We start from the raw sequence: 27,201 nt of genomic DNA on the forward strand, positions 1-27,201 counted from the left end.
TATATAGTTATTATAGGAGTCTCTATATAGTTATTATAGAGACTGTATATAGTTAAAGGGGGACGGTATATAGTTATAGAGGAACTTTTTATAGTTATTATAGTAGGATTTTATATAGTTGTTATAGGGGGACTGTATATAGTTATAGAGGGACTGTATATAGTTATTATAAGGGGACTGTATAAAGTTATTATTGAGGGACTGTATATAGTTATTATAGAGGGGTGTATAAATATTATAGCAGTATTGTGTATATTTATTATAGGGGTGTACATCATTTTAATAGGGGGTGTGCATAGTTATTATCGGTGGACTCTATGTAGTTAACATAGTGGGACTGTATATAGTTAATATTGGGGTTGTATATAATTATAGTAGGGGGTGTGTTTATAGTTGTTTGAGGGAGTGAATATAGTTATTATTGGGGACTATATAGTTATTATATAGGGGTTTATATAGTTATTATAGGGTGATTTTATACCGTTATTAAAGGAGTCTCTATATAAGTCTTATAATTGGTGTATATAGTTATAGGGGGAATTATATAGTTAATATAGGGGTGTGTATATGGTTGCTATAGAGGGACTGTATATCATTATTATAGGGGGACTGCATATAGTTATTATAAAGGGACTAATGTATATAGTTATTATTGGTAGTGTATATAATTATTATAGGAGGTGTGCATAAAGTTGGTATAGGGGGTGTATACAGTTAATCTAGGGGACTATATAGTTTTTATAGATAGGTGTATATAGTTATAAGGGGACCTTACATAGTTATCATATGCAGTGTTGTTATAGGAGGACTGAATATAGTTATTATAGGAGTCTCTATATAATATAGGGGGACTGTATATAGTTATAGAGGAACTGTATATATTTATTATAGTGGGACTGTACATAGTTATTTTAGGAGTCTCTATACAGGTATTAAAGGGGGTGTATATATTTATAGGGGGACTGTACATAGTTATTAAAGGCGGTGTGTATATAGGTGTTATAGAGGGACAGAATATAGTTATAGAGAGACTGTATATAGTTATTATAAGGGGACTGTATATAGTTATTATAGTAGGACCGTATATAGTTATTATAGGGGGTGTTTATATAGTTGTTGTAGGGGGACTGTATATAGTTATAGAGGGACTTTATATATTTATTATAGGGGGACTGTAAATAGTTATTATAGAGTGTGTATAGTAATTATAGGGGGCCTGTATATGGTTATTATAGGAGGGTGTATATAATTATTATAGGAGTCTCTATATAATTATTATAGGGGGTGTATATAATTATAGGGGGGACTGTATACAGTTATAGAGAAATTGTATAAAGTTATTATAGGGGGACTGTATATAGTTATTATTTTGGTGTTTATATAGTTGTTATAGGGGAACTGTATATAGTTATAGAGGGACTGTATATATTTATTATAGTGGGACTGTACATAGTTATTTTAGAAGTCTCTATATAGGTATTGAAGGGGGTGTATATATTTATAGGGGGACTGTACATAGTTATTAAAGGCGGTGTGTATATAGGTGTTATAGAGGAACTGTATATAGTTATAGAGGGACTGTATATAGTTATTATAGTAGGACTGTATATAGTTATTATAGGCTGTGTTTACATAGTTTTTATAGGGGGACTGTATATAGTTATAGAGGGACTTTATATTTTTATTATAGGAGGAATGTAAATAGTTATTATAGAGTGTGTATAGTTATTATAGGGGGTGTATATAATTATTATAGGAGTTGTTTATGTAGTTATTATAGGTAGTTTGTATATAGTTATTATAGCAGTCTCTTCTTAGTTATTATAGGGGCTGTATATAGTTATTATAGGCGGTGTGTAAATAGTTGTTATAAGGGGACTGTATAAGGTTATAGAGGGACAGCATATATTTTTTTATAGGGGAACTGCATATAGTTATTATAGTAGGACTGTATATAGTTAATATAGGTGGTTTGTTTATAGTTATTATAGGGGGACTATTTATAGTTATTATAGTAGGACTGTATATATTTATTAAAGGCAGTGTGTATATAGTTGTTATAGGGGGACTGTATACAGTTATTATTGGGGGTGTAAATAATTATGATAGGGGGGTGTATATAGTTGTTTTAGGAATGTATATAGTTAATATAGGGGACTATATAGTTATTATAGAGGGGTTTTATATAATTATTATAGGGAGATTGTATATAGTTATTATAGTAGTCTCTATATAGTTATTATAGGGGGTTTATATAGTTATAGGGGGAAATTATATGGTTATTATAGGCGGTGTGTATATAGTTGTTATAGGGGGACTGTATATAGTTATTATAGAAGGACTGTATATAGTTATTATAGGCTGTGTTTATATAGTTGTTATAGGAGGACTGTATATAGTTATAGAGGGACTTAATATATTTATTATAGGGGGACTGTAAATAGTTATTATAGAGTGTGTATCGTTATTATAGGGGGCCTGTATATGGTTATTATAAGGGGTGTATATAATTATTATATGAGTTGTTTATGTAGTTATTATAGGTAGTTTGTATATAGTTATTATAGCAGTCTCTTCTTAGTTATTACAGGGGCTGTATATAGTTATAGGGGAACTGCATATAGTTATTATAGTAGGACTGTATATAGTTAATATAGGCGGGTTGTTTATAGTTGTTATAGGGGGACTGTATATAGTTATTACAAGGGCCGTGTTTAGTTATTATAGGGGGACTGTATATAGTTATTTTAGGGTGTGTGTATAGTTTTTATAGGGGGACTGTATATAGTTATTATAGGGGGTGTGTATATAGTTGTTATTATAAGTAGTTTGTATATAGTTAATATAGGAGACTATATAGTTATTATAGGTGGACTGTTTATAGTTATTATAGTAGGACTGTATATATTTATTATACGCAGTGTGTATATAGTTGTTATTAGGGGGAATGTATATAGTTTTTATAGGGGGACTGTATACAGTTATTATTGGGGGTGTATATAATTATTATAGGGGTGTGTATATAGTTGTTTTAGGGATTTATATAGTTAATATAGGGGACTATATAGTTATTATAGAGGGGTATTATATAATTATTATTGGGAGATTGTATATAGTTATTATAGTAGTCTCTATATAGTTTTTATAGGGGGTTTATATAGTTATAGGGGGAAATTATATGGTTATTATAGGCGGTGTGTATATACTTGTTATAGAAGGACTGTATATAGTTATTATTGGGGGTGTGTATAATTATTATAGGGGGTGTGTACATAGTAGTTATAGGGGGTGTATATAGTTCCTTTAGGGGACTATATAGTTATTATAGAGGGGTGTATATAGTTATTATAGGTGGGATCGTATATAGTTATTATAGAAGTATCTATATAGTTTTTGTAGGGGGTGTATATAGTTATAGGGGGACTGTATATAGATATTATAGTAGGACTGTATATAATAATTATAGGGGGTGTGTATAGTTATTATAGGGGGACTTTAGTTATTATCGAAGAACTGTTTATAGTTATAGGGGTGTGTATATAGTTGTTATAGAGGGTGTATACAGTTATTATAGGGGACTATATAGTTAATATAGAGGGGTATATATAATTATTATAGGGGGATTGTATATAGTTATTATAGGAGTCTCTCCATAGTTATTATAGGGGGTGTATATAATTATAGGGGGACTGTATATAGTTAATATAGGCGGTGTGTATATTGTTGTTATAGGGGGACTGGATATTGTTATTACACGGGTATGCATATAGTTGTTATAGCGGGACTGTATAAAGTTATTATAGTAGGACTGTATATAGTTATTATATGGGGTGCGTATAGTTATTGTAGGGGGACTGTATAATGTTATTTTTGGGGGACTTTAGTTATTATAGAAGAACTGTAGATAGTTATTAAAGGGGTTGTATATTTTTATTATAGGGGGTGTGTATAGTTATAGGGGGACTTTGAATTGTTATTATAGGCGGTGTGTAAATAGCAGTTATAGGGGGATTGTATAAAGTTATAGAGGGACAGCATATGTTTTTATAGTGGGACTGTATATAGTTATTTTAGTAGGACTGTATATAGTCATTATAGGCGGTGTGTATATAGTTGTTATAGGGGGACTCTATATAGTTATTAAAGGGGATGTATATAATTATTATAGAAATTCTGTATATAGTTATTAGAGGTAGTTTGTATATAGTTATTACAGGAGTCTCTATATAGTTATTATTGGGGCTGTATATAGTTATTATAGGGGCTGTATTTAGTTTTACAGGATCTGTATATAGTTATGATAGGGGGACTGTTTATAGTTATTATAGGGGGTGTATATAATTATTATAGAGGTTGTGAATATAGTTATTATAGGTGGATTGTATTTAATTATTATAGCAGTCTCTATATAGTTATTATAGGGGTTGTATATAGTTAGAGGGGGACTGTATATAGTTATAGAGGAACTGTATAAAGTTATTATAAGGGGACTGTTTATAGTTATCATAGTAGGACTGTATATAGTTATTATTGGCAGTTTGTATATAGTTGTTATAGGGGAACTGTATATAGTTATAGAGGGAGTGTATATAGTAATTGTAAGGGAACTGTACATAGTTATCATTGGGGGACTGTGTATAGTTATTTTAGGGGGGAATATAGTTATAAAAGGGGGATTGTATATAGTTATTATAGGGGGACTGTATATATTTATTATAGGGGGTGTATGTAATTATTATAGGGGGTGTGTATAGTTATTATCGGGGGAATTTATGCAGTTATTATAAGGGGACTTTATATAGTTATTATAGGGGACTATAAAGTTATTATATAGGTGTGTACATAGTTATTATAGGGGGGTTGTATATAATTATTATAGGAGTCTCTATATAGTTATTATAGGGGCTGTATAAAGTTATTATAGGGGGACTGTATGTAGTTATTATAGAAGAACAGTATATTATTATAGCTGTTGTGTATAGTTATTATAGTGGGACTGTATATAGTTATTATAGGGGGACTGTATATAGTTATTATATGGGGTGTGTATAATTATTATAGTGGGATTGTATATAGTTATTATAGGGGGACTGTATATAGTTATTATAGGGGGGCTATATATATTTGTTATAGTGGGTGTGTCAATTAATTATAAGGCGTCTTTATGTAGTTATATGACGAATAAATATAATTATTATATGGGTGTTTATATAGTTGTTATAGAGGGTGTATATAATTATAGAGGGACTGTATATAATTATAGGCGGTGTGTATATATTTGTTTTATGGATACAGTATATAGCTATAAAGGGACTGTATAAAGTTAATATAGGGGGATTGTATATATTCAATATAGTAGGACTGTATATATTTATCATAGGGGCACTGTATGTAGTAATTATAGGGGGTGTGTATTGTTATTATAGCGGGACTGTATATAGTTATTATAGGGGGTGTATATAATTATTATCGGGGTTGTGAATATAATTATTATAGCAGTCTCTATATAGTTATTATAGGGGTTGTATATAGTGAGAGGGGGACTGTATATAGTTATAGAGGAACTGTATATAGTTATTATAAGGGGACTGTTTATAGTTATCATAGTAGGACTGTATATAGTTATTATTGGCAGTTTGTATATAGTTCTTATAGGAGGTGTGTATTGTTATTATAGCGGGACTGTATATAGTTATTATAGGGGGTGTATATAGTGAGAGGGGGACTGTATATAGTTATAGAGGAACTGTATATAGTTATTATAAGGGGACTGTTTATAGTTATCATAGTAGGACTGTATATAGTTATTAATGGCAGTTTGTATATAGTTGTTATAGGGGGACTGTATATAGTTATAGAGGGAGTGTATATAGTAATTGTAAGGGGACTGTACATAGTTATCATTGGGGGACTGTGAATAGTTATTTTAGGGGGTATATAGTTATTAAAGGGGGATTGTATATAGTTATTATAGGGGGACTGTATATATTTATTATAGGAGGTGTATGTAATTATTATAGGGGGTGTGTATAGTTATTATCGGGGGAATTTATGTAGTTATTATAAGGGGATTTTATATAGTTATTATAGGGGACTATATAGTTATTATATAGGTGTGTACATAGTTATTATAGGGAGTTGTATATAATTATTATAGGAGTCTCTATATAGTTATTATAGGGGTTGTGTATAGTTATAGGCGGACTGTATAAAGTGGATGTATAGAATTATACGGTTACTGTATACAGTTAAAGAGAAACTGTATAAAGTTATTATAGAGGGGCTGTATATAGTTATTATAGGTGGTTTTTATATAGTTGTTATAGGGGGACTATATATAGTTATAGAGGGACTATACAGTATATAGTTTTAATAGGGGGACTGTATATAGTTATTATAGGGAACTGTATGTGGTAATTATGGGGGAACTGTATGTGGTAATTATGGGGGAACTGTATGTAGTTATTATAAGGGGTGTCTTTTTATTATTATTCGGGATATGTATATAGTTATTGTAGGAGTCTCTATTTAGTTATTATAGGGGTGTATATAGTTATAGGGGGACTTATAAAGTTAAAGAGGAACTGTATATAGTTATTATAGTAGGATTGTATATAGTTATTATAGGGGGTGTGTATAGTTATTTTATGGGGGCTGTATGTAGTTACTATAGGGGGACTGTATATAATTATTATAGAGGGACTGTATTTAGTTATTATGGGAGGATTGTATAAAGTTATTATAGGGGGTGTGTTTAGTTATTATAAGAGAACTGTATATAGTTATTATAGTGGGACTGCATATAGTTATTATACGGGGTGTGTATAGTTATTATAGGGGGAATGTATTTAGTTGTTAAAGGGGGTGTGTATATTCATTATAGGGGGGCTCTATGCAGTTATTATAGGGGGAATGTATGTAGTTATTAGAGGGGGACTGTATATAGTTATTATAGGGGGACTGTATATATTTATTATACGGGGTGTATGTATGTATGTATTATAGCTTGTGTGTATAGTTATTATTGGGGGACTCTATGTAGTAATTATAGGGGGACTATATATAGTTATTATGGGGGTGAATATAATTGTTATATGGGCCGTGTATACAGTTGTTATAGGGGGTGTATATAGTTATTATATGGGAGTTATAGTTATTAAATAGCGGTGTATATAGTTATAGGGGGACTGCATATAGTTAGTATAGGGGTGTGTATATGGTCGTTATAGAGGACTGTATATAGTTATAGTGGGACTGTATACAGTTGTTATAGGGGGACTGTATATTGTTATTATAGGCGGGTCTGTGAATAGTTATTATTAAGGGACAGTATATAGTTATTAATGGGGGTGTATATAAGTATTATAGGGTGTGTGTATATAGTTGTCATAGGGGGTGTATATCATTATTATAGGGGATTATATAGTTATTATAGTGGGGTGTATATAGTTATTATAGGGGTACATATAGTTATAAGGGGACTTTATATTGTTATTATAGGCGGTGTTGTTATAGAAGGACTGTATATAGTTATAGAGGAACTGTATACATTTATTTTAGTGGGACTGTATATAGTTATTTTAGGATTCTATATATAGTTATTATAGGAGGACTGTATATAGTTATAGGGGGACTGTATATAGTTATTATAATAGGACTGTATATATTTTTTTAGGCGGTGTGTATATAGTTGTTATATAGGGACTCTATATAGTTATAGGGGGACTGTATATAGTTATTTTAGGTGGTGTTGTTATACGGGGACTGTGGAAAGTTATAGAGGCACTGTATATAGTTATTATAGGGGAACTGTATATAGTTATTATAGGAGTCTCTATATAGTTATTAAAGGCGGTGTATATAGTTATAGGGGGACTATTTATAGGTAATATAGGTGTTGTGTATATAGTTGTTATAAGAGGACTTTATATAGTTATAGAGGGACAGTATATATTTTTATAGGGAGACTATATATTTATTATAGTAGGACTGTATATATTTATTATAAGCGGTGTATACAGTTGTTATAGGGGGACTGTATATAGTAATTATAGGGATGTATATAGTTATAGGGGGACTGTATATAGTTATTTTAGGGGGTGGGTATAGTTATTATAGGGGGACTCTATATAGTTATTATAGGGGGGCTGTATTTAGTTATTATAGGAGTTGTGTATATAGTTATTATAGGTAGTTTGTATATAGTTATTTTAGGAGTCTCTTTATAGTTATTATACAGGCTGTAAATAGTTATTATAGGGGCTGTATATAGTTATTATAGGGGACGGTTTATAGTTGTTATAGTAGGACTGTATATAGTTATTATTGGCGGTGTGTATATAGTTGTTATAGGGGAACTGCATATAGTTATAGAGAGACTGAATATAGTTATTATAAGGGGATTGTATTAAGTTATTATTGGGGGACTGTATATAGTTATCATAGGGAGACTGTTTATAGTTATTATTGGGGGTGTATAGAATTATTATAGGGGGTGTGTATATAGTTGTTTTAGGGGGTATACATAGTTATTATAAGGGACTATATAGTTATTATAGAGGGGTGTATATAGCTATTATAGGGGGATTGTATATAATTATTATATGACACTCTATATAGTTATAATAGGGGTTTAATAAAGTTTTAGGGGTATGTATATAGTTATTATAGGGGGTGTGTATATAGTTTTTAGGGGGACTGTATATAGTTATAGAGGGACTGTATATAGTTATTACAGGGGGGCTGTATATACTTACAATTGGGGGCGTATGTAGTTATTATAGGGGGTGTATATAGTTATAATAAAGGACTGTATAGTTTTTATAGAGGGGTGTATATATTTATTATTATAGGGGGGTTGTATATAGTTATTATACGAGTGTCTATATAGTTATTATATGTGGTGTTTATAGTTATAGGAGGACTGTATATAGTCATTATATGCGGTGTCTATATATTTGTTATAGGGCAGTGGTTCTCAACCTGTGGGTCGGGACCCCAGCGGGGGTCGAACTACCAAATCCTGGGGGTCGCCTAAAGCCATCAGAGCCGCAATTTTACTGTGTTTTTACAGCGAGTTGCATGGTTTGGGGTAACCACAGCATGAGGAACTGTATTGTGGGGTCACAGCATTAGAAAGGTTGAGAACCACTGTTATAGGGGGACTGAAAATAGTAATTATAGGGGATGTATATACTTTTATAGGGGTCTGTATATTGTTATTATAGTAGGACTGTATATATTTAATATAAGAAGTGTGTATAGTTATTATAGTTGGACTGTATATAGTAATTATAGGGTGTGTGTAGTTTGTATAGGGGGACTTTATATAGTTACTATAGAGGGACTGTAGATAGTTATTTTTGGGGGTGTATATACTTATTATAGGGGGTGTGTATGAAGTTGTTATAGGGGGTGTATATAGTTATAGGGGACTATAAAGTTTTTATAGAGGGGTGTATATAGTTTTTCTAGTAGGACTGTATATAGTTATTATAGGAAAATGTATTTTAGGGAGTGTAGATAGTTATAGGGGGACTGTATATAGTTATTACAGGGGGATTGTACATAGTTATTATATGAGTCTCTATATAGTTATTATAGGGGTGTATATAGCTATAAGGGGACTATATATAGTTATTATAGGGGGGTGTATATATAGTTGTTATAGGGTATGTATACAGTTATTATAGGGTGATTGTATATAGTTATTATAGGAGTCTCAATATAGGTATTATAGGGATTGTATATAGTTATAGGCGGACTGTATGTAGAAATAGAGGAACTGTATATAGTTTTTATAGGGGGACTGTATATTGTTATTATAGGGGAACTGTATATTGTTATTATAGGGGGGGTGTATATAGTTATTATAGGGGGTGTGCATAGTTTTTATAGGGGGACTGTATATAGTTATAGAGGGACTGTATGTAGTTATTTTAGGGGGAATGTATATAGTTATTATAGGAATCTCTATATAGTTATCATAGGGGGTGTATATAGTTATAGGGGGGCTGTATGTAGTTATAGGGGACTGTATATAATTAGAGGGGGCTGTATGTAGTTATAGGCGTTGTGTAAATAGTTGTTATAGGGGGACTGTATATATTTTTGAGGGACTATATATAGTTATAGGGGACCGTATATAGTTATTATTGGGGATGTATATAATTATTATAGGGGGTGTGTATATAGTTGTTACAGGGGGTGTATATAGTTGTTACAGGGGATTATATAGTTATTGTAGAGGGGTTTATATAGTTATTATAGGAGGATTCTATATAGTTATTATAGGAGTCTCTCTATAGTTATTACAGGGGGTGTATATAGTTATAGGGGTAAATTATATGGTTATTATATGCGGTTTGTATATCTTTATTATAGAAGCACTGTATATAGTTATTATTGGGGGTGTATATAATTATTATAGGGGATCTGTATATAGTTGTTATAGGGGGTGTATATAGTTATTATAGGAGGACTATATAGTTATTATAGAGGGGTGTTTATAGCTATTATAGGGGGGGATTGTATATACTTATTATAGGAGTCTCAATATAGTTATTAAAGGGGGTGTATATAGTTATAGGGGGACTGTATATATTTATTATTGGGGGTGTATATAATTATTAAAGTGGGTGTGTACATAGGTTTTATAGGAGGTGTATATAGTTATTATAGGGGACTATATAGTTATTATAGAGGAGTGTATGTAGTTATTATTCTAGGGGGATTGTATATAATTATTATAGGAGTGTCTATATAGTTATTATATGTGGTGTTTATAGTTATAGGGGGACTGTATATCGTTATCGGCGGTGTATATATAGTTGTTACATTGGAACTGTATATAATTATTATAGGGGGTGTATATACTTGTTATAGGGGGCTGTATATTGTTATTACAGTAGGACTGTATATAGTTATTATAAGAAGTGTGTATAGTTATAGGGGGATTGTATATAGTTATTATAGGGGGACTCTATGTAGTTATTATAGGTGGACTGTATATAGTTATTATAGGGTGTTTGTATAGTTATTATAGTGGGACTGTATATTGTTTTTTTAGGGAGACTGTATATAGTTTTTATAGGGAGTGTGTATAGTTATTATAGGTGGACTGTACATAGTTGTTATAGGGGGTGTATATATTTATTGTAGAGGAATGTACACACTTAGTATGGTGGGAATGTATGTAGTTATTATAGCGGGACTGTATATAGTTATTATAATTTGTTTCCATATTTATTATAGGGGGACTGTATGTAGTTATTATAAGGGGACTGTGTATAGTTATTATAGGGGGCTGTATATAGTTATTATTGGATGTGTATATAATTTTATAGGGGGTTTGTATATAGTTGTTATAAGGGGTTTATATATTTATTATAGGGGGACTATATAGTTATTATAGAAGGGTGTATATAGTTATTATAGGGGGGTTGTATATAGTTATTATAGGAGTGTCTATACAGTTATTATAGGGGGTGTGTATATAGTTATAGGGGGACTGTATATAGTTATTATAGGTGGAATGTATATAGATATTATAGGGGTACTGATCATAGTTATTATTGGGATGTATATAATTATTATAGGGGGTGTGTATATAGTTGTTATAGGGGGTGTGTATAGTTACACAGGACTATATAGTTAGTATAGAGGGGTGTATATAGTCATTATAGGGGGTTGTATATAGTTATGATAGTAGTGTCTATATATTTATTATTGGGGGTGTTTATAGTTATAGAGAAACTGTATAAAGTTATTATAGGATGACTGTTTATAGATATTATAGGTGGTGTTTATATAGTTGTTTTAGTGGTACTGTATATAGTTATAGAGGGACTGTATATAGTTATTATATTGGGACTGTATATAGTTACTATAGGGTAACTGTATAAAGTTATTGAATGGGGTGTGTATAGTTATTATAGGTGGACTGTATAAAGTTATTTTAGGGGGACTGTATGTAGTCATTATAGGGGTTGTTTATAATTATTATTGGGGATATGTTTATAGTTATTATAGGGGGATTGTATATAGTTATTATAGGAGTATCTATATAGTCATTATAGGGGTGTATATAGTGTTATGGGGACTGTATAACGTTATAGTTGAACTGTATATAGTTATTATAAGGGGACTGTATATAATAATTATAGGAGGATTGTATATATTTATTATAGGGGTTTTGTATAGTTATTATAGGGGGAATGTATATAGTTATTATTGGGGGACCGTATATGGTTATTATAGGGGGGGTGGATAGTTATTATAGGAGTCACTATATAGTTTTTATAGGGGGTGTATATAGTTATAGGGCGGCTGTATATAGTTATAGCGGAACTGTATATAGTTATAATGGGGGACTGTATAAAGTTATTATAGGGGACTGTATATTGTTATTATAGGGGGACTGTATATCGTTATCGGCGGTGTATATATAGTTGTTACATTGGAACTGTATATAATTATTATAGGGGGTGTATATACTTGTTATAGGGGGCTGTATATTGTTATTACAGTAGGACTGTATATAGTTATTATAAGAAGTGTGTATAGTTATAGGGGGATTGTATATAGTTATTATAGGGTGACTCTATGTAGTTATTATAGGTGGACTGTATATAGTTATTATAGGGTGTTTGTATAGTTATTATAGTGGGACTGTATATTGTTTTTTTAGGGAGACTGTATATAGTTTTTATAGGGAGTGTGTATAGTTATTATAGGTGGACTGTACATAGTTGTTATAGGGGGTGTATATATTTATTGTAGAGGAATGTACACACTTAGTATGGTGGGAATGTATGTAGTTATTATAGCGGGACTGTATATAGTTATTATAATTTGTTTCCATATTTATTATAGGGGGACTGTATGTAGTTATTATAAGGGGACTGTGTATAGTTATTATAGGGGGCTGTATATAGTTATTATTGGATGTGTATATAATTTTATAGGGGGTTTGTATATAGTTGTTATAAGGGGTTTATATATTTATTATAGGGGGACTATATAGTTATTATAGAAGGGTGTATATAGTTATTATAGGGGGGTTGTATATAGTTATTATAGGAGTGTCTATATAAATGTTATTGGAGTTTATATAGTTATAGAGGAACTGTATATAGTTATTATAAGGGGATTGTATATAGTTATTATAGAAGTCTCTATACAGTTATTATAGGGGGTGTGTATATAGTTATAGGGGGACTGTATATAGTTATTATAGGTGGAATGTATATAGATATTATAGGGGTACTGATCATAGTTATTATTGGGATGTATATAATTATTATAGGGGGTGTGTATATAGTTGTTATAGGGGGTGTGTATAGTTACACAGGACTATATAGTTAGTATAGAGGGGTGTATATAGTCATTATAGGGGGTTGTATATAGTTATGATAGTAGTGTCTATATATTTATTATTGGGGGTGTTTATAGTTATAGAGAAACTGTATAAAGTTATTATAGGATGACTGTATATAGATATTATAGGTGGTGTTTATATAGTTGTTTTAGTGGTACTGTATATAGTTATAGAGGGACTGTATATAGTTATTATATTGGGACTGTATATAGTTACTATAGGGTAACTGTATAAAGTTATTGAATGGGGTGTGTATAGTTATTATAGGTGGACTGTATAAAGTTATTTTAGGGGGACTGTATGTAGTCATTATAGGGGTTGTTTATAATTATTATTGGGGATATGTTTATAGTTATTATAGGGGGATTGTATATAGTTATTATAGGAGTATCTATATAGTCATTATAGGGGTGTATATAGTGTTATGGGGACTGTATAACGTTATAGTTGAACTGTATATAGTTATTATAAGGGGACTGTATATAATAATTATAGGAGGATTGTATATATTTATTATAGGGGTTTTGTATAGTTATTATAGGGGGAATGTATATAGTTATTATTGGGGGACCGTATATGGTTATTATAGGGGGGGTGGATAGTTATTATAGGAGTCACTATATAGTTTTTATAGGGGGTGTATATAGTTATAGGGCGGCTGTATATAGTTATAGCGGAACTGTATATAGTTATAATGGGGGACTGTATAAAGTTATTATAGGGGACTGTATATTGTTATTATAGGGGGACTGTATATTTTTATTATAGGGGGAATGTATATTGTTATAGAGGAACTGTATATAGTTATTATAGGGGGACTGCATATACTTATTATAGGGGGTGTATATACTTGCTATCGGGAGGCCGTATATTGTTATTATATTAGGACTGTATATAGTTATTATAAGAAGTGTGTATAGTTATTATAGGGGGGCTGTATATAGTTATAGAGGGACTGTATATTGTTATTATAGGGGAATGGTATATATTTATAATAAAGAGACTGTATATAGTTATTATTGGGGGTGCATATAATTATTATAGAGGGTGTATATAGTTATTCTAGGGGACTATATAGTTATTATAGGGGGATTATATATAGTTATTACAGGAGTCTCTATATAGTTATTATAGGGGTGAGTATAGTTATTATAGGAGGATTGTACTGTATATAATTATTATAGGGGGTGTGTATAGTGATTATAAGGGGACTGTATATAGTTATTATAGGTGGACTGCATGTAGTTACTATAGGGGGACTGTATATAGTTATTATAGGGGGAGTGTATATAGTTTTTATAGGGTGTGTGTATATAGTTGTTATCGGGGGACTGTGTAGTTATTATATAGGGGTGTATATAGTTATTATAGGGGTGTATATAGTTATTATAGGGGGATTGTATATAGTTATTATAGGAGTCTCTATATAGTTATTATATGGGGTTATATAGTTATAGGGGGTGTTGAGATGTGGGGTCTTCTGGCCGTAAAAAAAAATAAATCTTTACTCAGGCTTCAGGCCCAAAGAAAAGGCTTGCATTTATTTGCACAAAAATAAAATGTACAGAACAAAAATGCTGATAATTCAGGGGATAGATTGCAGCTACCTTGCAACAAGCAGCTCCCCTGTGGTCAGATCAGACACTCTGACCTAGAGACAATCCATGTACACACAGGTGTCATTAAATACCCAACTATTTCCCTTGAGTCTTAAAGGGATAGACCCCTGGGTTGCACCTTTAACAACAAACATCACACAAAGATATATGTCTTACTTAATAAACACAATGCCACAATACAATATAATACACAATATAAAAATAATGGGGAGTTTACAATATACACAAAGTAACCAAAGTTAGAAATGCAAACATAAACCACATGGCTTCAGCTCAGCATCACCTGGCAGTAATCAGGTGCAGCTATATAACCCCAGCTCACCCTCTGCTCAGGTTTTGCACACACAGGTAAGATCAGGTAATGCTGAGTGGTGACTGCTGAACTGGTTTGTCTGGTGAAACAATAGTGGACAGAGACAAAGGTTTGCTGGCCAGCAGGAGGAGAAAAAGAAGAAAAGTTACAAACACACAGAGAAGACAAACAGTTCACCATTCACCCCTCAACAGGGGGACTGTATATAGTTAGTATAGGGGTGTGTATATGCTTGTTATAGGGGGACTATATATCATTATTATAAAGGGACTGTATATAGTTATAGAGGGACTGTATAGTTATTATAGGGGGACTGTATATCATTATTATAGGGGCTGTATATAGTTATTATATGGGGTTATATAGTTATAGGGGGACTGTATATAGTTAGTATAGGGGTGTGTATATGCTTGTTATAGGGGGACTGTATATAGTTATAGAGGGACTGTATAGTTATTATAGGGGGACTGTATATCATTATTATAGGAGGCTGTATGTAGTTATTATAAAGGGACTGTATATAGTTATTATTGGGGGTGTATATAATTATTATAGGGGGTGTGTATATCATATTATGCAGGTCAGTATAGTGTCTGGCCAGGCTTAGGATTGTATAGAGAGAAGAGCAATAGAGGAGGAAACGTATTCAATATGGTATTTACCAGGTAACTCTTTGTATAGATAGTATTTATATAGTAGTAACAGTAGTAATCTGAGGAGATGATTAATTAGGAGTTTTCTGGGACTAAAATACTGGTCAACCCTTAGGAATTAGTCATCAGTAGTAGTGAGTGTCCAGCCCAAAGCGCCCCCCCCCCCACCCCCACCCGATCATCTTATTGAAGCGATTTTGCTTCTGTTTCTCAAGTCTGTGCTGTCTTCTCCATGGTCTGTTTGTAGTTCAGTCCCATTCAAGTGAATAGGGCTGAGGTGCAATACCCAGAACAGCCACCATACAATGTCTAGCACTGAGCTTGGTAAGTAGTGTAGTCGTAGTAGCAGTTTACACAACTACCTCTTCGGTTTACACAAGTGATTGTCAAGGATTCCTGTAGTCTACTGCCGATGACTTATCCTAAATATAGTTATTAAAAAAAACCTAGGGAATTTATCATGCTTTGCTTTGTAGCATAGTAGGCATGCAAAAGTCACAATTCCTGGTCGTGCAGCTTGGAATTGCGACTTTTTCCGACCACCAAGGCTGGTTCAGGTTGTAGTAGAATAGTCGCAGGAGCACAATGGTGCAGATTCATTCATCCTCGCCGGCACTCCGACGCCCGTATTCACCAAGAGGTCCCGGCCTCAATGTGAATAAACTCCGCAAACTCCACCAGTTCTGACCTGTAAGCAAAATAGTATAATATAGTCTCTTCTTTACCCCAAATACCAGACCAGGTCTGAACTGGTCGAGTTTTTTTGCTCTTGATTATAGTAAATGTGGCGGGCCTAGCGTTCAGGCCCTAACTGCACTTGTCCTACCCTGCTCATTCTGCGCCCCAAAACGCCCAAAAGTGGAGTCTGGGTTGTAGCAGCCTGAAAAAAGGCAACTGTATATACCTAAAGTGTTATTCACATATATTAAATAAGTGTAATTAAAGGGGTTCCCCAGGATCAGGGTTTTCTTCTATATAGCTCCAGGGGAAGTACAATACCAGCACTCACCTTATACTCATGTCTTTCTGGAGCTCCACTTTGACCTGTAGCTGTAGTTGTTGCGGATGCGCACTATTGAGGTCACCACTGAGCGCATGTATACATACATTGGCCACCAAAGACTGGAGGCGCCATACTGATCCAGAGCGCTGAAAAGAGGTGAGAATAGCTTGTTTCTTACTATTATACCCCCATATACAAAAAATTCCGGATCCGGGACATCGTCTGTAAGGGGGTAAAAAAATCTATTCATTGGATAAATCTTCAGTGTCAAATGTAACTGTTAGGATATAATTGATAATGTTTTAACTTTATGGTGATTTTAAGTAAATAGAGAACAGATTTTTACAAAAATTTTTATCCCATCGACCACCCGGTGGTCTTATTACGATGGGTCCCTACACTAACACTTTACTTATAGGAGAGGAGAATATAAATAGAGCTGACCTTATACTGTGGGATTGTGTGACTAACCCTAAAATGTTAAACCCCCACCTTTTATAGGTCTCCTGTTCCAGCTCTGGTAGAGGTTTGCAGTTCTTGCTGGTCTGGAAGTTCTGACATTTCATTTATTTTCAGTGCAGTCAATCATCGGCCTCATCAGTGACCGATACACAAATGGTGCCTTACAGTTAGGGTGACCATTTGTGAGGCCAGTGATTGCACCTTCTCCAGTCCAACATGAACCTAACATGGGAACGGGTGCCCTGTAAAAGGTCTGTATATAAGAGCACATGGTGTATACTGCACGTTCAGTCTATGTTAGTGTTACTCATCTGCCCTCACTTACCTTAGTAGCCACTTCCTGACCTCCTTATGCCGTATTACCTTGCAGTGCAGTAACACTAGATCCTAGTATACATGTAAAGTGTTAGTGTAGGGACCCATCTGAGTGAGGTCGCCTTGACGTGGCAGATGGGCTCGCACAATTTACATAAATTTGTGCGCTAAGAACCTCAGAATGAAAGAATAACTTTCTTTTAAGTATCTTTTACAGATTGCTAGAATGAATAGTTATATTATGGGCTGTTTGGGGCGGCCGCCCAGGGCCTGGGACGTCTTGGGGGCACATGGTCACCTAAGTCTAACACTGATCCTAGGATCGGGGGAGAAGCGCTCATAGGGCAACACTGCTAGTCAGGGTCGGACTGGGGTGCCTGGGGCCCACCAGTGAAATTGATTTTGGGGGCCCACCTACTACTGCATATAAATATTCTGGGATGAGGGAATTTGTAAGCACTAGCGGGGGCAGTGATGCAGAGGCTAAGCTAAGCCCTTTCCCCCACCTTTTCTGCTAGTGCTCGGCTCTTGGTTTGTGTACAGGGGCTGCAGTGGTGATATCACCTCAGGGCATTAATGCTAGGGATAGTATAAGAGTTACCCCTGGTGTCCTGGGCTTCTGCTGGTGACTGGGCTGTGGTTCGGAATAGTATAAGAGTTACCCCTGGTTTCCCAAGCTTTCTGCTGGTCGCTGGGCTGTGGTGAGGGATAGTATAAGAGTTACCCCTGGTGTCCTGGGCTTCTGCTGGTCGCTGGGCTGTGGTGAGGGATAGTATAAGAGTTACCCCTGGTGTCCCGGGCTTTCTGCTGGTGACTGGGCTGTGGTTAGGGATAGTATAAGAGTTACCCCTGGTTTCCCGGGCTTTCTGCTGGTCGCTGGGCTGTGGATAGGGATAGTATAAGAGTTACCCCTGGTTTCCCGGGCTTTCTGCTGGTCGCTGGGCTGTGGTTAGGGATAGTTTAAGAGTTACCCCTGGTTTCCAGGGCTTTCTGCTGGTGGCTGGGTACTGGTTAGGAATAGTATAAGAGTTACCCCTGGTTTCCCGGGCTTCTGCTGGTGGCTGGGCTGTGGTTAGGGATAGTATAAGAGTTACCCCTGGTTTCCCGGGCTTTCTGCTGGTTGCTGGGCTGTGGTTAGGGATAGTATAAGAGTTACCCCTGGTTTCCAGGGCTTTCTGCTGGTGGCTGGGCAGTGGTTAGGGATAGTATAAGAGTTACCCCTGGTGTCCTGGGCTTCTGCTGGTCGCTGGGCTGTGGTGAGGGATAGTATAAGAGTTACCCCTGGTGTCCCGGGCTTTCTGCTGGTGACTGGGCTGTGGTTAGGGATAGTATAAGAGTTACCCCTGGTGTCCTAGGCTTCTGCTGGTGACTGGGCTGTGGTTAGGGATAGTATAAGAGTTACCCCTGGTTTCCCGGGCTTTCTGCTGGTGGCTGGGCTGTGGTTAGGAATAGTATAAGAGTTACCCCTGGTTTCCCAAGCTTTCTGCTGGTCGCTGGGCTGTGGTGAGGGATAGTATAAGAGTTACCCCTGGTTTCCAGGGCTTTCTGCTGGTGGCTGGGCAGTGGTTAGGGATAGTATAAGAGTTACCCCTGGTGTCCTGGGCTTCTGCTGGTCGCTGGGCTGTGGTGAGGGATAGTATAAGAGTTACCCCTGGTGTCCCGGGCTTTCTGCTGGTGACTGGGCTGTGGTTAGGGATAGTATAAGAGTTACCCCTGGTTTCCAGGGCTTTCTGCTGGTGGCTGGGCACTGGTTAGGGATAGTATAAGAGTTACCCCTGGTTTCCAGGGCTTTCTGCTGGTGGCTGGGCTGTGGTAAGGGATAGTATAAGAGTTACCCCTGGTTTCCAGGGCTTTCTGCTGGTCGCTGGGCTGTGGTTAAGGATAGTATAAGAGTTACCCCTGGTTTCCAGGGCTTTCTGCTGGTGGCTGGGCACTGGTTAGGGATAGTATAAGAGTTACCCCTGGTTTCCAGGGCTTTCTGCTGGTCGCTGGGCTGTGGTTAGGGATAGTATAAGAGTTACCCCTGGTTTCCAGGGCTTCTCCTGGTGGCTGGGCTGTGGTTAGGGATAGTATAAGAGTTACCCCTGGTTTCCAGGGCTTCTGCTGGTGGCTGGGCTGTGGTTAGGGATAGTATAAGAGTTACCCCTGGTTTCCAGGGCTTTCTGCTGGTGGCTGGGCTGTGGTTAGGGATGTAAGTGTTCGCACTGCACCAACCTTCCAATAAGGAAATGCTGAAAACCTTTATAAGAACTGATGACAATAACCCTTCTCTGGCATCCCTGCGCCACATAGACAAGTTATACCTGGCTCTCTGACCCTGTAGATATAACAGTATATAAGCTGAGAGCAGTCTCACACTAGAAGGTAAGTCAGGGACTACAATACTGATCGGACACACTGCCATCCCCCCCTCCATATTTTATTAATGCCCCCCATGCAAACTGCTATCCCCCCTCCATATTTTATTAAGGCCCCCGCCCCATACATGCTGCCATTCCCTCCAGCATCTAAGGTTTGAGTGCGGTGCACGCACTCAGTGATAGTACCCAAGCGTCCGCTTCCGGCCTCATCGAGTACTATTGCAGCCATTGGCAGGGGCCTCCAATACAGGGGTGAAGAATTTAAGCCTTTATGCTGCCCGAGGCGAGCCATAAAGAGACCCCCCCCCCCATATATGTAATATGTAGTACAAAATAATTACAGCGTAACGCCATGTAGTACAAAATGCATACAGTGTACCGCCATGTAGTACAAAATGCACACAGTGTACCGCCATGTAGTACAAAATGCATACAGTGTACCGCCATGTAGTACAAAATATATACAGCGTACAGTAATCAGTGTATACAGCTCCCCCAGCAATCACTATATACAGCTCCCCCAGCAATCACTGTATACAGCTCCCCCAGTAATCACTGTATACAGCTCCCCCAGTAATCACTGTATACAGCTCCCCCAGCAACCACCGTATACAGCTCCCCCAGTAATCAGTGTATACAGCTCCCCCAGCAATCAGTGTATACAGCTCCCCCAGCAATCAGTGTATGCAGCTTCCCCAGCAATCAGTGTATACAGCTCCCCCCAGCAATCACTATATACAGCTCCCCCAGCAATCACTATATACAGCTCCCCCAGCAATCACTGTATACAGCTCCCCCAGCAATCACTATATACAGCTCCCCCAGCAATCACTATATACAGCTCCCCCAGCAATCACTGTATACAGCTCCCCCAGCAATCACTATATACAGCCCCCCCAGCAACCACCGTGTACAGCTCCCCCAGCAACCACTGTATACAGCTCCCCCAGCAATCACTATATACAGCACCCCCAGTAATCACTGTATACAGCTCCCCCAGTAATCACTGTATACAGCTCCCCCAGTAATCACTGTATACAGCTCCCCCAGTAATCACTGTATACAGCTCCCCCAGCAACCACTGTATACAGCTCCCCCAGTAATCACTGTATATAGCTCCCCCAGCAACCACCATATACAGCTCCCCCAGCAACCACCATATACAGCTCCCCCAGTAATCACTGTATACAGCTCCCCCAGTAATCACTGTATACAGCTCCCCCAGCAACCACCATATACAGCTCCCCCAGTAATCACTGTATACAGCTCCCCCAGCAACCACTGTATACAGCTCCCCCAGCAATCACTATATACAGCTCCCCCAGCAACCACCATATACAGCTCCCCCAGTAATCAGTGTATACAGCTCCCCCAGCAACCACCATATACAGCTCCCCCAGTAATCACTGTATACAGCTCCCCCAGCAACCACCATATACAGCTCCCCCAGCAACCACTGTATACAGCTCCCCCAGCAGTCACTATATACAGCTCCCCCAGCAACCACCATATACAGCTCCCCCAGTAATCAGTGTATACAGCTCCCCCAGCAATCAGTGTAAGCAGCTCCCCCAGCAATCAGTGTATACAGCTCCCCCAGCAATCACTATATACAGCTCCCCCAGTAATCACTATATACAGCTCCCCCAGTAATCACTATATACAGCTCCCCCAGTAATCACTATATACAGCTCCCCCAGCAATCACTATATACAGCTCCCCCAGCAATCACAATATACAGCACCCCCAGCAATCACTATATACAGCTCCCCCAGCAATCACTATATACAGCTCCCCCAGCAACCACTGTATACAGCTCCCCCAGCAAACACTATATACAGCTCCCCCAGCAATCACTGTATACAGCTCCCCCAGCAATCACTATATACAGCTCCCCCAGCAATCACTGTATACAGCTCCCCCAGCAATCACTATATACAGCACCCTCAGCAATCACTATATACAGCACCCCCAGCAATCACTATATACAGCTCCCCCAGCAACCACCGTGTACAGCTCCCCCAGCAACCACTGTATACAGCTCCCCCAGCAATCACTATATACAGCTCCCCCAGTAATCACTGTATACAGCTCCCCCAGTAATCACTGTATACAGCTCCCCCAGCAACCACTGTATACAGCTCCCCCAGCAATCACTATATACAGCTCCCCCAGCAATCACTATATACAGCTCCCCCAGTAATCACTGTATACAGCTCCCCCAGCAACCACCATATACAGCTCCCCCAGTAATCAGTGTATACAGCTCCCACCAGCAATCACTGTATACAGCTCCCCCAGCAACCACCATATACAGCTCCCCCAGTAATCACTGTATACAGCTCCCCCAGTAATCACTGTATACAGCTCCCCCAGCAACCACCATATACAGCTCCCCCAGTAATCACTGTATACAGCTCCCCCAGTAATCACTGTATACAGCTCCCCCAGCAACCACCATATACAGCTCCCCCAGCAATCACTATATACAGCTCCCCCAGTAATCACTATATACAGCTCCCCCAGTAATCACTGTATACAGCTCCCCCAGCAATCACTATATACAGCTCCCCCAGCAACCACCATATACAGCTCCCCCAGTAATCAGTGTATACAGCTCCCCCAGTAATCAGTGTATACAGCTCCCCCAGCAATCACTATATACAGCTCCCCCAGTAATCACTATATACAGCTCCCCCAGTAATTACTATATACAGCTCCCCCAGCAATCACTATATACAGCTCCCCCAGTAATCACTATATACAGCTCCCCCAGCAATCACTATATACAGCTCCCCCAGCAGTCACTATATACAGCTCCCCCAGTAATCACTGTATACAGCTCCCCCAGTAATCACTGTATACAGCTCCCCCAGCAACCACCATATACAGCTCCCCCAGTAATCAGTGTATACAGCTCCCCCCAGCAATCACTATATACAGCTCCCCCAGCAACCACCATATACAGCTCCCCCAGTAATCAGTGTATACAGCTCCCCCAGTAATCAGTGTATACAGCTCCCCCAGCAATCACTATATACAGCTCCCCCAGTAATCACTATATACAGCTCCCCCAGTAATTACTATATACAGCTCCCCCAGCAATCACTATATACAGCTCCCCCAGTAATCACTATATACAGCTCCCCCAGCAGTCACTATATACAGCTCCCCCAGTAATCACTGTATACAGCTCCCCCAGTAATCACTGTATACAGCTCCCCCAGCAACCACCATATACAGCTCCCCCAGTAATCAGTGTATACAGCTCCCCCCAGCAATCACTATATACAGCTCCCCCAGCAACCACCATATACAGCTCCCCCAGTAATCACTGTATACAGCTCCCCCAGTAATCACTGTATACAGCTCCCCCAGCAACCACCATATACAGCTCCCCCAGTAATCACTGTATACAGCTCCCCCAGCAACCACTGTATACAGCTCCCCCAGCAACCACTATATACAGCTCCCCCAGCAATCACTATATACAGCTCCCCCAGCAATCACTATATACAGCTCCCCCAGTAATCACTGTATACAGCTCCCCCAGCAACCACCATATACAGCTCCCCCAGCAATCAGTGTATACAGCTCCCCCAGCAATCACTATATACAGCTCCCCCAGCAATCACTATATGCAGCTCCCCCAGTAATCACTGTATACAGCTCCCCCAGCAACCACCATATACAGCTCCCCCAGTAATCAGTGTATACAGCTCCCCCAGTAATCAGTGTATACAGCTCCCCCAGCAATCAGTGTATACAGCTCCCCCAGCAATCAGTGTATACAGCTCCCCCAGCAATCAGTGTATACAGCTCCCCCAGCAATCAGTGTATACAGCTCCCCCCAGCAATCACTATATACAGCTCCCCCAGCAATCAGTGTATACAGCTCCCCCAGCAATCACTATATACAGCTCCCCCAGCAACCACTATATACAGCTCCTCCAGCAATCACTATATACAGCTCCCCCAGCAACCACTATATACAGCTCCTCCAGCAATCACTATATACAGCTCCCCCAGCAACCACTATATACAGCTCCCCCAGTAATCACTGTATACAGCTCCCCCCAGCAACCACTGTATACAGCTCCCCCAGCAATCACTATATACAGCTCCCCCAGCAATCACTATATACAGCTCCCCCAGCAATCACTATATACAGCTCCCCCAGTAATCACTATATACAGCTCCCCCAGCAACCACTATATACAGCTCCTCCAGCAATCACTATATACAGCTCCCCCAGCAACCACTATATACAGCTCCCCCAGTAATCACTGTATACAGCTCCCCCCAGCAACCACTGTATACAGCTCCCCCAGCAATCACTATATACAGCTCCCCCAGCAATCACTATATACAGCTCCCCCAGCAATCACTATATACAGCTCCCCCAGTAATCACTATATACAGCTCCTCCAGCAATCACCATATACAGCTCCCCCAGCAACCACCATATACAGCTCCCCCAGTAATCACTGTATACAGCTCCCCCAGCAATCACTATATACAGCTCCCCCAGCAATCACTATATACAGCTCCCCCAGCAATCACTATATACAGCTCCCCCAGTAATCACTATATACAGCTCCCCCAGTAATCACTATATACAGCTCCCCCAGCAATCACTATATACAGCTCCCCCAGCAATCACTATATACAGCTCCCCCAGCAATCACTATATACAGCTCCCCCAGCAATCACTGTATACAGCTCCCCCAGCAATCACTATATACAGCTCCCCCAGCAATCACTATATACAGCACCCCCAGCAATCACTATATACAGCACCCCCAGCAATCACTATATACAGCACCCCCAGCAATCACTATATACAGCCCCCCCAGCAACCACCGTGTACAGCTCCCCCAGCAACCACCGTGTACAGCTCCCCCAGCAACCACTATATACAGCACCCCCAGTAATCACTATATACAGCTCCCCCAGTAATCACTATATACAGCTCCCCCAGTAATCACTGTATACAGCTCCCCCAGCAACCACTGTATACAGCTCCCCCAGCAACCACCATATACAGCACCCCCAGTAATCACTGTATACAGCTCCCCCAGCAACCACCATATACAGCTCCCCCAGTAATCACTGTATACAGCTCCCCCAGCAACCACCATATACAGCTCCCCCAGTAATCACTGTATACAGCTCCCCCAGTAATCACTGTATACAGCTCCCCCAGTAATCACTGTATACAGCTCCCCCAGCAATCACTATATACAGCTCCCCCAGCAATCACTATATACAGCTCCCCCAGTAATCACTGTATACAGCTCCCCCAGCAACCACCATATACAGCTCCCCCAGCAATCACTGTATACAGCTCCCCCAGTAATCACAATATACAGCTCCCCCAGCAATCACTATATACAGCTCCCCCAGCAACCACCATATACAGCTCCCCCAGTAATCACCTATATACCACCCCCCAGCAATCACTATATACAGCTCCCCCAGCAATCACTATATACAGCTCCCCCAGCAATCACTATATACAGCTCCCCCAGCAACCACTGTATACAGCTCCCCCAGTAATCACTGTATACAGCTCCCCCAGCAATCACTATATATAAATATACACACACATTACATATTACACCTATATATAAACCTATTTCATGTTATACCTGTATATACACACACACATTACACCTATATCTACACCCTTTACATGGTATACCTGCATATACACACATATATCACATGTAAAACCTGTATATACACATACATGACACACATATATATATATATATATATATATATAGATATATATATATACACACTTAATACATGTTATACCATTATATACACACACATATAGAACACATTACACCTATATATACAGCTATTACATGTTATCAGTCTATATACAAGCACAGGACATGTTGTACACACATATATACACATGACAAAACACACATACACAGTGAAGACACATACATATACACATTACACTTACCTGATATCCAGCAGCAGGTCCAGGTCAGGCAGTGGATGGAGCTGTCTCCTCTGTGCAGCAGGCCCGGGCTGGTGGGCGGGGCTTCTCCTGTCAGCTCTGCCCGGGCTGCACCTCCAGGGAGACCAGCCACAGGTTTGAATGTGGTGCTCCCGCGCTTCCTCCCCCTTGTTCCTCCTCCTGTTCGCTCCTCTGGCTGCTTCTGTGGTAGTGACACAGGAAGCGCTAGCAAGGGCTTCCTGTGTCACAGCAGCGCCGCACAGGAGGTCCTGCGCGGTGCTGTAAGAAATAGTACTTGCATCTGAATGATGCAAATACTATTGTTAGTAGTAGAGGAGCAGCCTCGATTAAAGGCCCATGCTATAGTGACAGGAGTCGGGGCCCACCGGCGGGCCAGACCGACCCTGCTGCTAGTCATTGAATGTTTACTGTGCTGACAAGGGTGGGTGTCCACTCCCCTTAATGAGCTATGCTAGGTACATAACCGCTACTATGGAATGGATGGTGGTCCACTCCGTGATCTGGAAACACCATCAGGGTGCGTACAAAGAGTTGTATGGAAGATACTGGAGCATCTAGTAACCCCATGGTTGTGGATGCTCCAGTATCTTTGATTCAATTCTGTCCTATCTGCATAGGCAAAAACTTCTTGAACCCCTTTAATAATGTTATTCCAAAGTGGTTTTCTTGTTGCTCCTTGTCATCAGAATAGCGGATGATAATCCTAGCAATCGGACCCCCACAATCAGGGCAGCCATCAGGAAATTCGGGGCCCCATACAGCAAAAGTGTCTGGGCCCCAACACACCCCAAAACCGAACAAGCCTCCTGCCCCCCGCAGTGACCTTTCACAAACAGGGTTTGAGGCCTGTTGCTACGACAAGGCACACTCTTCTGGTAGATTGCCAATAGGAGTCATACTTTTGGTCAAGTATATTTATTATAGTGCAAATATGGCATCAAAAACTAAAGCATGGTGAACAGTAAACATATAAAAGTGTTTAACAGACAACATATAACAAATATAACATTATAAAGTGCAATTGCTAGGGCCGCCACTATCTTTTAATGTTTTAATAAAGAATTGTGTTAATTACCAGTGGGGGTGCTCCAGTGCAC

At 38.5% G+C, this 27,201-nt stretch overlaps 1 long non-coding RNA gene across 1 annotated transcript; it reads right to left on the reverse strand.

Moving 5' to 3' along the window:
- Window positions 1–16,566: 16,566 nt before the first annotated feature.
- Window positions 16,567–26,386, reverse strand: LOC140120436 (uncharacterized). The gene is made up of 3 exons (XR_011853787.1): window positions 26,087–26,386; window positions 16,973–17,188; window positions 16,567–16,651 (listed from the first exon to the last, which is right to left on the reverse strand). It is a non-coding gene; the product is annotated as an uncharacterized lncRNA (long non-coding RNA).
- Between the last annotated feature and the right edge of the window lie 815 nt (window positions 26,387–27,201).

Source organism: Engystomops pustulosus, chromosome 3 (assembly GCF_040894005.1).
Source record: "Engystomops pustulosus chromosome 3, aEngPut4.maternal, whole genome shotgun sequence".
NCBI classification, from domain to species: domain Eukaryota; kingdom Metazoa; phylum Chordata; class Amphibia; order Anura; family Leptodactylidae; genus Engystomops; species Engystomops pustulosus.